Below are 14588 nucleotides of genomic sequence, written 5' to 3'. Positions count from 1 at the left end.
AATGACGAGTACTGGGAATAGATTTGGCACCATTGACTCAATTTACAGACTATCGAGGAAAGGAGGAACAGCTTTGGAATAGCTCAAGGCTCACTCTGTGCCCATGAGCAGCAATTTGGATCTTCTGCTGCATCTACCATGCATCTAGCACACACCATAGAGACAAGAGACTCCCTGCCAGGAAAAGAAGTCTAAACATGGACTAAAACAGAATTCAGCAAACTATACGCTGTGAGAGCCAGCCACTTATTTGAAAATCCAAAATAATATAAGAATGTTACATATAGCTTACATAGAAACTTTTAGAATTAATAAGTTTAAGTTCCCTGAATATAAAGCCAATATATAAAATTCAAGTGTATATCTATACAACAGGAACAAGTATTAGAAAGTACAATTTAACAACGGTATTATATACAATAATATAAAAAAAAATTTTTTAAACCTAACAATACATGTATAAGACCTCCACACAAAATACTATGAAACATTTAGGAAATTAAAGCAGACCCAAATAAATGATGGCTTAGAAAGTTCAATATTATAAAAATCTAATTTTTCTCAAACTGATCTATAGAATCAATGCATTCCCAATCTTGGGATTCTTTTTTTTTTTTTTTCTTTTTTCTTTTGTATTAATTGAGAATCTGGTCCTAAAATAGAAATGGAAAATTTATAAAAATTAGCCAAGATTCTTGAAAATCAAGAACAAGTTAGGATGACCTTCTTTACAGGATAATAAGTCATTATAAAGCTAAAATAAAGACAAAGTGGGCTTATTACTCTGTTCAGGAGAAAGAATTGAGAAATAGACCCATACTTACATGCACATACGATTTATAACAAAAGTAAGATGACATACATCCCGGTTTGCCTGAGACTGAGGCTGTCTCAGAGTTTCAGAGCTAAAATTAGGAAAATTTGGAATGAGTTGGTCACCCTAGACAACAGTGGTGCTTTAGAGTGGTAGGGAAAACTTTACAATAAATTATAGTGGGGCTATTGGATAATCAGGTAAAATGAAAGAAATTTAGCCTTTACCTCATACTATATACAAAAATATACTTCAGGTATATTGTAAATCTAGAAGGCAGAAAAGATAACACTTCTAAAAGATTACTTAGAATATCTTCAAAACCTAAGAATATAGAAAGATTTAAATAGGACCCAAAAAGTCTTTGTCATGAAGGAAAACAGTGATAAATGGATAACAAAATAAAAACTTATGTTCATCAAAGACACCATTAAGAATGAAAAAAAATGAGCCTGGTTGGCTCAGTTAAGCATCCAACTCTTGATTTTGGCTCAAGTCATGATCTCACAGTTCATGAGATTGAGCCCTGAGTCAGGCTCTACCCTGACAGTGTGCAGCCTGCTTGGGATTCTCTCCCTCCCCCTGCTGGTGTGCATTCTCTCTCTCTCTCTCTCTCTCTCTCTCTCTCTCGCTTTCTCTCTCAAAATAAATAAACTTTAAAAAAAAAATAGAAAAGAATGCCATGGAATGGAAGATATTTGCAACTCATAAGTGAATATATAAATAACTGCTGCAAATCAATTTAAAAAAACAGGCAATTAATAGAAAAATGAGAAAAAGACTTCAGCAGGCAGTTCAAAAGAACGAATTTCTAATACAAAAAGGTGCTGAACTTATTAATCAAGAAATGTAAATAAAAGCACAACAGTAATCCTTTAAATGTTCACAGAATAAACTTAAAAAGGTTGATAAATCCAGAATGGCTATAATTAACAACACAAGAATCAACTGGTGTTGGCAAAGATGCAGAGAAAGGAGAACCCTCTTGTGCTGTTGGTGGGAATGCAAACTGGTGCAGCCACTCTGGAAAACAGTATGGAGGTTCCTCAAGTAACCAAAGATGGAGCTACCCTACGACACACACACACAATGGAATATTAGCCAGCAAAAATAATGAAATCTTGCCATTTGCCATGACGTGGATGGAGCTAGAATATTTTATGCTAAGTGAAATAAATCAGAAAAAAACAAATACCATATGATTTCCCTATCATATGTGAAATTTAAGAAACAAAACAGATAACATATGGGAAGTGGGGGTGGTGGAGGAAGAGAAGAGAAGGAAACAAACCACAAGAGACTCTTAATGATAGAGAACAAACTATGGTATGGAGGGAGATGTGTGAGAGATGGTGATGGGTGCTAAGGAGGGCACTTGTTGTGATGAGCACTAGGTGTTATACATAAGTGATGAATCACTGAATTCTACTCCTGAAACCAATATTGCATTGCATATTAACTAAGTAAAATTTAAATTAAAAAATTAAAAAAATTTTTTAAACATGAAAAAAGCCCCACAAAAAAACTAATAATAGGAAATTTGGGGGATATCATGTAAAAAAATAAATAAATAAAGATTGTCAAATCAGGGATGCCTCAGTGTGTCAGTCAGTTAAGCATCCGACTTCAGCTCAGGTCATGATCTCACTATTCATGGATTAGAGCCCTGCGCCAGGCTCTCTGCTGTTGGCACAGAGCCCGCTTCAGATCCTCTGTCCCCCTCTCTCTCTGCCCCTCCTCCGCTCTTGCTGTCTCAAAAATAATCATTGAAAAAAAAGATTGACAAATCAAACATTGATGAGGATGTAGAATGTAAGCTCTCATATGCTATTTACAGGAATGTAAACTGATAAAAACTACTTTGTAAAACTGTTTGGCATTATCTTCCAAAACTGGGCATATGCATACTCTACTAGCCAGTAACTCACTTCTACGAATAGATTGTACAGAAATGTGTGTACAAGGGGCGCCTGGGTGGCTGGTTGAGTGTCCAACTTCAGCTCAGGTCATGATCTCATGGGTCAACAGTTAGAGCCCTACATCGGGCTCTGTGCTGAGCTTGAAGTGTGGAGCCTGCTTCAGATTCTGTGTCTTCCTCTCTCTCTCTGCCTGTCCCCTGCTCACACTCTGTCTCTGTCTCTCTCTCTCAAAAAATAAACACTAAATTTTTTTTAAATAGAAATGTCTGCACAAAACAAAATTTTAAATGTTCTAAGTAGTATTATTCATAATAGCCTAAAACTTGAAATATCCAAAGGATGTATGAAGAGAATAGGTAAATCATGGTATATTCATATGTTAAATTCCTGCACAGCAGTGAAAATGAATGAAGTCCAGATATACGTCATAATATGGATGAATTCCACAAGCATAATATTGAAGAAAATAAACCAGACATAATGGAATGCATAATCTTACAATTCCATTTATATAAAACAGGTCATTTGTGGGTGTGAGAAGTAAGGATATTACTTTTGGAGAAAAGGAAGAGGGAAGTGATCAAAAGGATCATGGAAGGGAAGGAACTTCTGCAGTGTGATTTCATCTGGTTGTTCATTTACCAGTTGTGTTCATTTTATGATATAACATATCAAACTGTATACTTATAATTTTGTACTTTTCTGTATGCCTTTTATACCTCAAGAAAAGCTTGAAAATTTAATTATATTTGGAAGTTCTTTTGAGACTGGCCTAGCAGGGTAGAGTATAAGACCAGAGGCCAAGGGACCCTGGGTGGCTCAGTTGGTTAAATGCCGACTTTGGCTCAGGTCATGATCTCAGGTTCATGAGTTTGAGCCCCACATATGGGGCTCTCTGCTGTCAGCACAGAGCCCTCTTTGGATCCTCTGTCTTCCTCTTTCTCTGCCTCTCTCCCTGTCCCCCTCACTCTCATACACTCTATCTCTCTCTCAAAAAAAACTAAACATTAAAAAAAAAAAAAAGACTAGAGGCCAGAAAGCAGTTAAGAAACTATTGCAAGAACCCCAATGATAAATGATGGGTTCGAACTAAGAGGAGAGTTGCAGAAAATTGGAGAGGATGAAAATGAATTGTTTACATATATTTAAATTGAGTATTTTTAAATTTAAATTAAATTAAAATGTCAGTTTTTCAGGTGCATTAGCCATATTTTAAGTGATGGTGGCCCCATGTGGTCATGGCTACCATAATGGACATGACTTAATGGTGGTAAACTACAGTTTGTAATTTTATGCCTCATTCCCAACCTGAATATCCATTATCTGGGTACCCTTTTAAAAAATTAAATACATATCTATTCTCTAATTATGAAATAAATCAAAATACTTAAGAAAATAACTCTGGGTACCCATCTTCCTGGAAATTTCAGGCTCAATCCTACTTAGAGAATGGACCATATATGACTTCTAAAAGAGGAACTTATAACAATATAATGACTTCCCAAGTATTAATGCTACAAAGCAATAGACTTATTATAGTGCTGCTTCTGTTGACCACTTATTAACCATTCTGCACATGGCTACAAGAAAGGAAATAGCTCATAATACTTGCTTTCCCTATTAGAACATCTTGTCCTCTTTTTAAGTTTATTTTTATTTCTTTGGGTTTGGAGTTATACTCTCTCCTCCACTTCCTAGCGCTGATCCTAGTTTCTTTAAGCAGACAAAAACAGAAGTGAATATTTTTCAGGATGTCTGCTTTGTGATATCAAAATCACAGCATGACAGTAGAGAGCACTGCCACCATTCAATTTCTCTAGAATGGTCTATAGTTGACCAAGTCCAAAGCACATGATTGATTATAAATACTACTCATGCTATATTTTGACAGCTTATATTTCCAGAGAACTTCATTTTCAGGTGTGAAAGACAGGCTTGACCTTCATTTGGTTCTGTCAGGAGCAGTTTGTTTTCAAACACTGTCCAGAGTTAATGAGGAAAATATTGAAATTGAGTTTCAAAACATGGAAAAGTAATTTACTATGGTAATTTTTGGTACACCTCTGTATATCTCTGTTGAATTATTTCTTGCCTTGGATAATGTCCACTCTCTTGATGTTCAGTAATAACATAAGCAACAGCATAATCAAACTAGCCAACGGCCAGAGGCAGGTTTATTATTTTCCTCACCCATAGCTAAAATGAGTACAAAACTAAAAGTGAAATAATAATAATGATAATAATACAAAACTTGCCTTTCAGTCACCACTGGCCTCCCCTAAATCCTGCCAAAATAGTAATAAAGAAAACATTCCTAGCTAAACTAAGAATCTTGCTTTGGGAAATGATTGCCATTTTGTCTATTTTGTCTTCAGCAAGGACACTGGCTACCAATATAAACAGGTCAGCAATTGTCTGAAACAGTTACAGAATAGTCACTATCCCTTGTTGGAACATCATAGTTAAACACTTGTAAGTATATAAAGTATGTATGGGCTAAGTTTGTATTAGATACTAGAGACAAAATAAGAGATTGGCTGCCATTTGGCAAATTATCTTCCCAGATCTATCACTGACTCAAGATAAGTGCCTTAAACAATCCGTATCTCCATTTTCTAGGCAACCCAGTGTCGATTAACAACACCTAGTATATTGGAGGCTTGGTTTTGAGAAAGAACAATGAAAGAGTTAACAGTGTTTTTTATAAAGAGGATCTCGATAAAAAGACACATGAGCACAATTGACAAGACTTCAGTGATAGTCCCAAAGGCTCACAGTCATTGGTGACTTTCCTGACTCTCTCCATAGGAATTGAACGGAGCTGCTAGCAAGGAGTTGCATGACTAACCTAAATGCACTTGAGCTTTGCTCTAACCTTCATTTCCTGTCTCCTCCTAGCCATCTTAAAGAGAGATTTTAATTAAGAAATAAAGTATCCCAAAAATAGGCCACAGAAAAATGGAAAAATTAAGGGTCTGAATCATCTATAGATCCAATAATCAAGCACTTAGAAGAGTGAGTTGGTTTTCTTCATCACTAGGAAAATTTGTTAACAAATGAGGGTATTTTTATGGTTGTCAAATAACGTTAAACATCAATCATTAATGTATTGAGCTATTTGTAAACATTCTCTGGTACACCATTTTTAGGGGGGAATTTGTTTTTAATTTTCATATTTCAAGTAAATTGAGTAATGTGATTTTTTTTTGCCATTATAGGTTTTAAAAATATATATTTAACACCATCCCCATTAAAGTGTTGAGTACATGAAGACAGTCAGTCGTTAGCTCTGTTTATTTGAAAACATGACTGTCTGAACTAGATTGAATTCCCTCTGAAGGAATGCCTTCTTCATCTTTGCATCCCAATGTCTATGATTGTATCTGACATTTTGTGGGTTTTTCAAAACCAAAGAAAAATACAAATGTGAGGCAAACATTTTTTCAGAATTGTTTTTCTGAGCTGGCTATGCAAATGATAGTCCAGAAATAAAAAGAAGCCCTGAAAAATCACAGAGTGGGAAAAGTTAAAGACTATTCAATAATTATATTTAATTATCTACCATTTGTGATATGTAATTATATTTTCTGCAAATATATTTATATCTCAAGAAATACACAATAGACTATTAGTATTTTTTATAAATATTCTTTTTTAAATATTTATTTATTTATTCATTTATTTATTTATTTATTTTGAGAGAGAGGGAGAGAGAGAGGATCTCAAGCAGGCTCCACACTGTCAGTGCAGAGCCCAACACAAGGCTCAAACCCACAAACCATGAGATTATAATCTGAACTGAAATCAAGAGTAGGATGATTAACTACTCAGTAGGATGACTGAGCCACCCAGGCACCCCTTAACTGTTAGTATTAATGCTTCCAGAGAGAGAACTGGGGGACTAGAGATAAAAGGGCTCAGGTCATGACCTCACGGTTTGTGAGTTTGAGCCCCGCATTGGGCTTTGCGCTGACAGCTCAGAGCCTGGAGCCTGCTTCAGATTCTGTGTCTCCCTCTCTCTCTTCCCCTCCCCTGCTTGAACTCTCTCTCTCTCTCTCTCTCTCTCTCTCTCTCTCAAAAATAAATAAACATTAAAATTAAAATAAAAATAAAATAAAAATCATCATTTACCTAACTAGACAAAAAGCCTAAATAAATTCTGATCATTGGTGTAAATGTTTTTCATCAATAGTGAATCTCCATTCTATGACTTTTTTGGTTAGACTTCTTTAAACATTTATATTTAGGAAGATCTTCTAAATCTGCTATAGAGATGATTCTCTTCTGTTAGCCTTATGCTGTAGGAAAAACTAATAAGGTAGTGACTATAATAGCCTAGGCATAATTGGCAAAGACAGAATTAGGCTGGTGGCAGAAGGGGAAAAAAAAAGATGAATGAAGGAAGCAAATGTGGAGGCCAGTTTTAAAATCAGCCCCAAGAACCTCTGAATACTGATCTCCTCAAAGCCTTCATCATTCTCTTGTGGTCTGAAAGAGTACATTATCTGGAGGGGTTTGAAATTCACAGAAGAGGACACAAATATCCGAATCTGGCTAACGACCTCAATTGTGTGAAGAAAACTTCACTCACAAAACTTGTAAATGTACCATTCAGGGAGAATTTTATGTCTCCTGCTGCCCTGTATACAACTTATTTTTCAGACTGGAAAATTTCAAAGACATAAAAAGTTGTATAAATGAGCCTCCATATACTTATCACCACTTTCCCTCTCCTAGGATTATTTTGAAGCAATGCTAGGCATAATTTTGTCTTTAAATATTTCCATTTGTATCACTAAGGCCTAAGAACTCTTTTTAAAATAAAATTTAACCAATAAAATTTTCATATCTAAAAAATTAATAATTGCTTGTTAACATCATGAAATTTCCAGTCAGTATCATTTTCCTTAGTGTCTTAGAATGTTTTGTTTTATATATTACTTAGAAATGTTTTTTCTTAGAATGTTTGTTTTTGTTTGAATCAGAATCTAAATATAATCTATACATTGCAATGGACATAGATACGCCCTCTCAGACTTAAGTCTATGGGTTTCCCTCTCCATTCCTCTGCCTTTTAATTTCCTTGCAAATTTTTTGTTGTCATTAAATAAACTAGTTTCCCTGTTTTATAGTTTCTTATAGAGAGTATCCCTCTGGGATTACAATCAAATTACTATTACAAAAAGTCATTTAGAATAGTTACTTACTGTATGATTGTGCCTCTAACTTGATTCACAGTTAGATTCATTTGTCTTTTTCTTAATTTCTATTTTTGTGAATTAAAAACATTTATTTTATTTTATACTTATGTAAAACATATACATGATTCCAAAAGCAAAAGTATAAAACAAGGTGTATTCAAAGAAGATCAACTTCTACCCTTTTCCCCATTCTAGGGTCTTCCCTAATAGTGACCCATTTTGTTTCATTTTATAGTTTATCTTCCTGGTTTTTTAAAGCAATTACTATATTATTAAAGATACATATATTAAAATATTAATATATTAAATATATGGATATTATTATTCACATATTATTATATTAAAGATAGATATATATATTAAAGATAGGTACATAGATAGATGATAGATGATTGACTGATGATAGATAGATACTTAGATAGATAATAGCACACTATCCATGATTTTATCCACCTTACTTTTTAAAAAAGCATATCCTAGGGGCGCCTGGGTGGCGCAGTCGGTTAAGCGTCCGACTTCAGCCAGGTCACGATCTTGCGGTCCGTGAGTTCGAGCCCTGCGTCGGGCTCTGGGCTGATGGCTCAGAGCCTGGAGCCTGTTTCCGATTCTGTGTCTCCCTCTCTCTCTGTCCCTCCCCCGTTCATGCTCTCTCTGTCCCAAAAATAAATAAACGTTGAAAAAAAAAAAATTTTAAAAAAATAAATAAATAAATAAATAAAAAATAAAAAAGCATATCCTAGAGATCACTCCACAATAGTACAGAGAGACAGTGTTCCCTCCCTTTTGGAGCCAGAATCATCCTATTGTGTGGATAGACAATGGTTCATTAGACTAGTCCTCATCGGTGAACATTGGGTTGTTTGCCTGTTACCCTCTTTTTGAAGTGTGAACTCCTTGTGCTTATACGGACGGACTGCAGAGGGTTCAGGGCCCTGTTGCCTTATCACGAAGACCAGCCTGCAGTTCCTTTGAGTTCTGTCATTCCTCCCTAGATGTCCTCCATTTCTGAGCTTTCTCCTTCCTCTGCTTTGGGGAGGTTTTGACTCCCTCTCTTTCCTCCTACCCTTTCCTATCCTCCTGCATCATGTTCACTCCACTTAATGGAGGGGGGTGGGCAACTGTACTCTGCAACATTCTCAAGGATTTCATGTTTTCTTCTCCTTTGTCTCTTGGTGGAAGGTTGAAGGAGGTCTTTCTTTTCCTTCAGAAACCTTGTTATTTTGATAAAGTAAGTGGGTTGCAGGCAGCATCACCAGAAAGAAAACCTCCTCAAAAATGAAATCCTCAAGTCCAGCACTTCCTGGTTTCTGAGAACATAAATTATTAAGTATTCTCGTGTCAAACATTTCTAGCCACAGCTGCCCAACACCATGTGCAGCGCAATCCTCACTTGTGATGCTGGGCAGGGACAGCGGGCCACAGCTCCCAATCAGCCGCGTGATCAAGGGAGTGAATAACCGATATATTCACAACCATTCTGCACGCATGCAGCCATTCTGCTTTTCACTCCAGCACAGATTCAGTAGGTTACATGAGATAGTCAACACTATTATAAAAATTGGCTGTGTGTTGTAGGATTTTGCCCAACTGTAGGCTAATGTAAGTGTTCTGAGCACATTTAACATAGGCTAGGCTAGGCTATAATCTTTGGTAGGTTGGGTGTATTGAATGCATTTTCGACTTAATGATATTTTTAACTTATGATAGTTTTATCAAGACATAACCCCCATCTTAAGTCAGGGAAGATGTATGTTGTTGGGAGTAGCCCACCTCAGTCTGTTCAAAGGGTCTGAGCGTCCTGCCTTAATTCTCACCCTTATTAGAATTTATTCAAATGCAAGAAAAGAAAGCAAGGCTGTTGAGAATCCAAAAAACAGGGCACGGTGGCTGAGATGTCACCTCATGCCCATGTCTTAGTGAACAAAATAAAGGTAAATCTACTGAAAGAGACTGAGGTGTGGCTTCTACATTAGAGGTGATGTGGGTGGAGATAAATATTCAGGAGAATGACTTACAGTACTGAGCTGGCATTTGTTCCTCTCTTCTTTAGTCTTTCATCATCTCCTCCTCTCACCTGGCCCAGCCTAAATCCAGGGGGATTAAGACAGGGCAAAATAAGAACAAAAATCGGCCACAGTGAAGGTAAGACACACACCAAGCCCTCACTCACCTCTTACCTTTTATTGCTAGTCTTCCAAGTTATTTTTATATTGTTATGAGTCACTCTTTATATTTATATATATATATATATATAAAAGCTATATATATATATAGTAGCTATATATTTATATATATATATAGTAGCTATATATTTATATATATATATATCTTTGTGTGTATATATATATATATCTTTATATATATGTATAAAGATATCAATTGCTTCTTTATATCTATATCTAGATAGATAGATGGAGAGAGAGTGAGAGAGAGAGAGAACAAAGGGGTATATAGTGAAAAGTAAACTTTTTCTCCTGCCCCCACCCCACACCCTACACATGTTCAACTCCCCAGAGACAACTGCTAAAGGAAAAACTCCCCGTTCCTGATTTTTCCTTCTATGTGGGGATGTCAGTCCTGGCCTCTCTCCATTCCACCCTGGAATTTATTTTAAAATGGCTTAATCCAAGTGGTGAATTTGAGAAAGAGAAACTAGAGACCAGAGCTTCAGGGTGAAGGCATGCTCTGCTGCTGCCCAGTTGTGGGCTCTGCCCCGGTCCAGCCCTTTTATCACTGCATGGGTCAAGTTCCTCCTCCTGACATGCATTAAACAAGCCTGTTAGTTCTCCCAGCCACCAGGTACTCCAGTTCAGCCTTTATGAATAATAAAGTAACCCTGGAATCTCCCATCAACCCTACTCCTTGCCTTATTCCGCAATTTGTTCAGAAACCGGATGAGAAAGAGGAGCTCCATTGATTAGTTCTCTTCAGAAACTCCAAAGCCACTTACTTACCATAATACTACTTGTAATCTTTGTAATGTTAAAAAAAAAAAAAAACCAGTATCTTCTATTTCTCAACCCACCTGCTTCAGATAGTATTTCTCAACTGCCCAATATATGAGGAATTAGTTCCCTACATTTTTGCTCCACCTCTCCTTCTACACTATCCTCCAGCTTATCAGCTCTATGTTTAATTTTATAGTATTGAAGTTTAGAGTATTTTTATTTTATATAGATTTACATACATGCCCATGCATACAATTATTATAATTCACTGTTCTAAACTTTGTCTGAAAGCCAAATTATGAAAACTAAAAAACAACTGTAAATATTTAAAATGTGATTAAGGAAATGCTATTTTCAGCAGAACAAATGAAAAAGTGAAATGTAAGCTTATGTCAGTAAACCTGTGCTACATGAAGAAACCTCTATCAATGTCAAGATCAAACAAATTTTCTTTTCTTATATTCCATTAATCACTCACTATTATGCCACATTTTTTGTTTGCTTCATATTTGGACAATGAGTTTTATACAGATGATTGTTTTCTCCTATTGTATTAGTCAGCTCAGGCTCCCATAATAAAACACCAAAGACTGGGTGGCTTAAACAACAGATACATATTTTCTCACAGTTCTGCAGGTTGGAAGTCCAAGATTCAGGTGTTAACAGAGTTGGTTTCTGGTGAGATCTCTCTTCCTGGCTTGTAGATGGCCACTTTCTCACTGTATACTCACATGACCTTATCACTGGAGATCTTTCTCTTCTTATAAGGACACTAGCGCTATAGAATTAGAGCCCTACCCTTATGACTGCATTTAACCTTCATTACATGAAGGTTACATCCCTAAAGGCCCCATTTCTAAACACGGTTACACTGAGCATTAGAGTTTCAATGTATGAATTTTGGAAGGATGCAATCCAGTCCATAACCTCCATGTCTGTTCAAAATCTACATATTTTGTAAATACTAGAATAGGAATCCCCTATGTCCATAAATAAAGTATCATTTACCAAATGTCTAGAAACTAACCTGAGGATGCCCTAAAACTAAATCATGGGCTTGTCTGCTCTGGAAAATATGTATAAAGTTGTATAATTCCCAGGCCAAATTACTCTTGTCCTCAGAGAAACCCAAATTCTTATCTAAATTCTAGAGCTCCCCATTGAATGATCAAGGACCAGACACTGAGGACTATTCCCTCTGCCCCAACCTCCTTTCTCCATCTGTCCCACACCCTAATAAAGTTTAGCGATAGACACTATGACCTCCATCCATGAATGAAGTGGTGATGACCCCAGCAATCACTCTCTTCATAAAATCAGGAGTGAAAGGCACCTTAGATATCCACTTGTCCAAAGTCTCCATTTTATAATTGAGAAAACTGAAACCCAGAAATTTGGATGATGTTTTATGCCCAAATTACAGAGCAAGGTATATTAGAACTCAAGACCTCGACATTTTGTTCTGTTTCTTGTCCATGGAACCATTATGTTTTTCAATTCCTCTCAATGAGCAGAAGGACTCTGGAATTCAGGGAAGCTGCTCAATTGTTATGGATAAACATACATTTAGCCCAGAGTTAGAACTACAAATTGTATCTCTGTTCTAAAGTTTGAGGTCTAATTACTGTCAAGAGCTAAACTGGAAAAAACTGAGCTGCCAGATGCTGAAGTGGTCAACTAAGACAACAAGCCAAACCGAGAGTAACAATTAAGCCTGCATTTACTTGTTGCAATAGCATAACAAAGAGGCAAAATAATAAAAAGCACTGGCTCCCACAGTGTTCTATTTTCCTTTCATAGGTCAGCTCCAGGTGAGGTTCAAATGTAACAGCACAGCTTAGGGGATTGTCTCACTGCTGGGGAAGCTCTGGATGGGAAGGAGGACAAGGAGTGGAAAAGCACTAAACACTGAGTCAGGGCGTAGGAAAGCATCCTGAAGTCGCCTTGAGAAGGAGGCCTCTGAATAGAGGCCTTTGGACTAGGAATGTTGAAACATGTAACAGCGCGGCTGGCCTGTGGGGGCAGGTGCCAAGTGTCTGAAACTCCCTCCAGACTGTTATCAAGTATGGCAAGGACAGCTTTCCCCCAAGGAGCCTACCAGATAAAACCTTTCTAATTGCCTATGATTGGGCTTGAAAGATCATACATAGAATTCTGGTCTGGAGCCAGACTCCTCAATTACATATGCTAACATCACCTTTTCATGTCCCTAGACATATTTACAAATAGTCTCTCACTCTCTCAGCATGACTATTGCTTAATGTATATTTTGATTATCACAGTAACTATAGCCAAAATAAAACTAATTATCACCAAATTTTGGGGGTGAAGATACCAAAGATAATATAATTGGACATTTTGTGCATTATTATGAGTGCTTTTCTGTGTTCAAATACAGAGTTGGGGAAATTGCAAAATCTCACTCCACAAATACATGCATATATTTCTTGTTTTGGTTACTCTAAAGATCTAAATATAAGCAATAGTCCATTATATTTTCATTTCCTAAAGCAGATGGCCATTAAATTTACTTTCTAATCTTAGTATTCCATAAATTGTATATGGTTGTAATTTTAATTCTCTCATATCTTTCTTAGTAGAAATAATCTTGGTAGCAATAAAGAAGATATTAAAGATATATTGATTGATATCTAAAAGATGCTGCCTGAGAAGATTTCATCATAAGAAAAGATACCCCAGATAGTATATAGGAACCTCCCTTTCCTAATCTTTTTAAAATTTTTTTTAACATTTATTTATTTTTGAAGGAGAGAGAGACAGAGCATGAGCAGGGGAGGGGCAGAGAGAGAGGGAGACACAGAATCCGAAGCAGGCTCCAGGCTCTGAGCAGTCAGCACAGAGCCAAACACAGGGCTCGAACTCAGAAGCCTCAAGATCATGACCTGAACCAAAGTCAAGGCTCAACCAACTGAGCCACCCAAGTACCCCAGGAACCTCCCTTACCTAGTCTTGCCTCTAGATTCCACCTGCTTCCCTGCCTCAACACATTCCCTAAACTAGGACAGGAAATTTTGGAGAAAGAAGAGATGGGAAAGAGAAGAAATTCACATCCTGAAACAAGCCAAAGCATGTTTCCACACATTTTGTGGGACTTTTCACTTTTACTTGCTAAAGTAAACTTAGCTCTGTAAATGTTTATTTTTAAAGGTTGGATATTAAGTATGGAAGGGAAATTGAACTGCAGAGCAAGATGGAAGTGTTGTGTGAAATTTCAGTAATTGTTCCCATTAACTGAAAAAATATTTGCTTAGGATTTCTTTGCAGTACCGCCCTTTGGTTAGCCAAGGACACTGGAATGTGCCTGCCAGGAGAGATCTACTGCCATTTTACCTACCACATTTTCAAAGCTGGCACATCTCCACCTATGCCTTCCTATGTTTAGTGTATTTACATACCTTCCCCTATTTGAATAAATAACACACAGAATGTTAATAGATCGGATTAAAGTGGAAACACACTACAAAAGAGAGAGCAATCATTAAGCCTCATCTTTCTGCTTCTTCCAGCTCTGCCTCAGGCTTGGAACACTTCTTTTTCCTGAGTTTTAAAAAGTTGTTGATTATGATTTTATTTATACGACACACAGTAAAATTAATTTCTCTTTTGGTATACCATCCTACAAAGTTTGTTTCAGGTTTCTTTTGTTGTTGTTGTTTTTATTTTAGTTTTTTTTTTTGCTTGGGTT

This window comes from Prionailurus bengalensis, chromosome B1, assembly GCF_016509475.1.
Source record: "Prionailurus bengalensis isolate Pbe53 chromosome B1, Fcat_Pben_1.1_paternal_pri, whole genome shotgun sequence".
NCBI classification, from domain to species: domain Eukaryota; kingdom Metazoa; phylum Chordata; class Mammalia; order Carnivora; family Felidae; genus Prionailurus; species Prionailurus bengalensis.
This window is presented reverse-complemented; position numbering follows the sequence as displayed.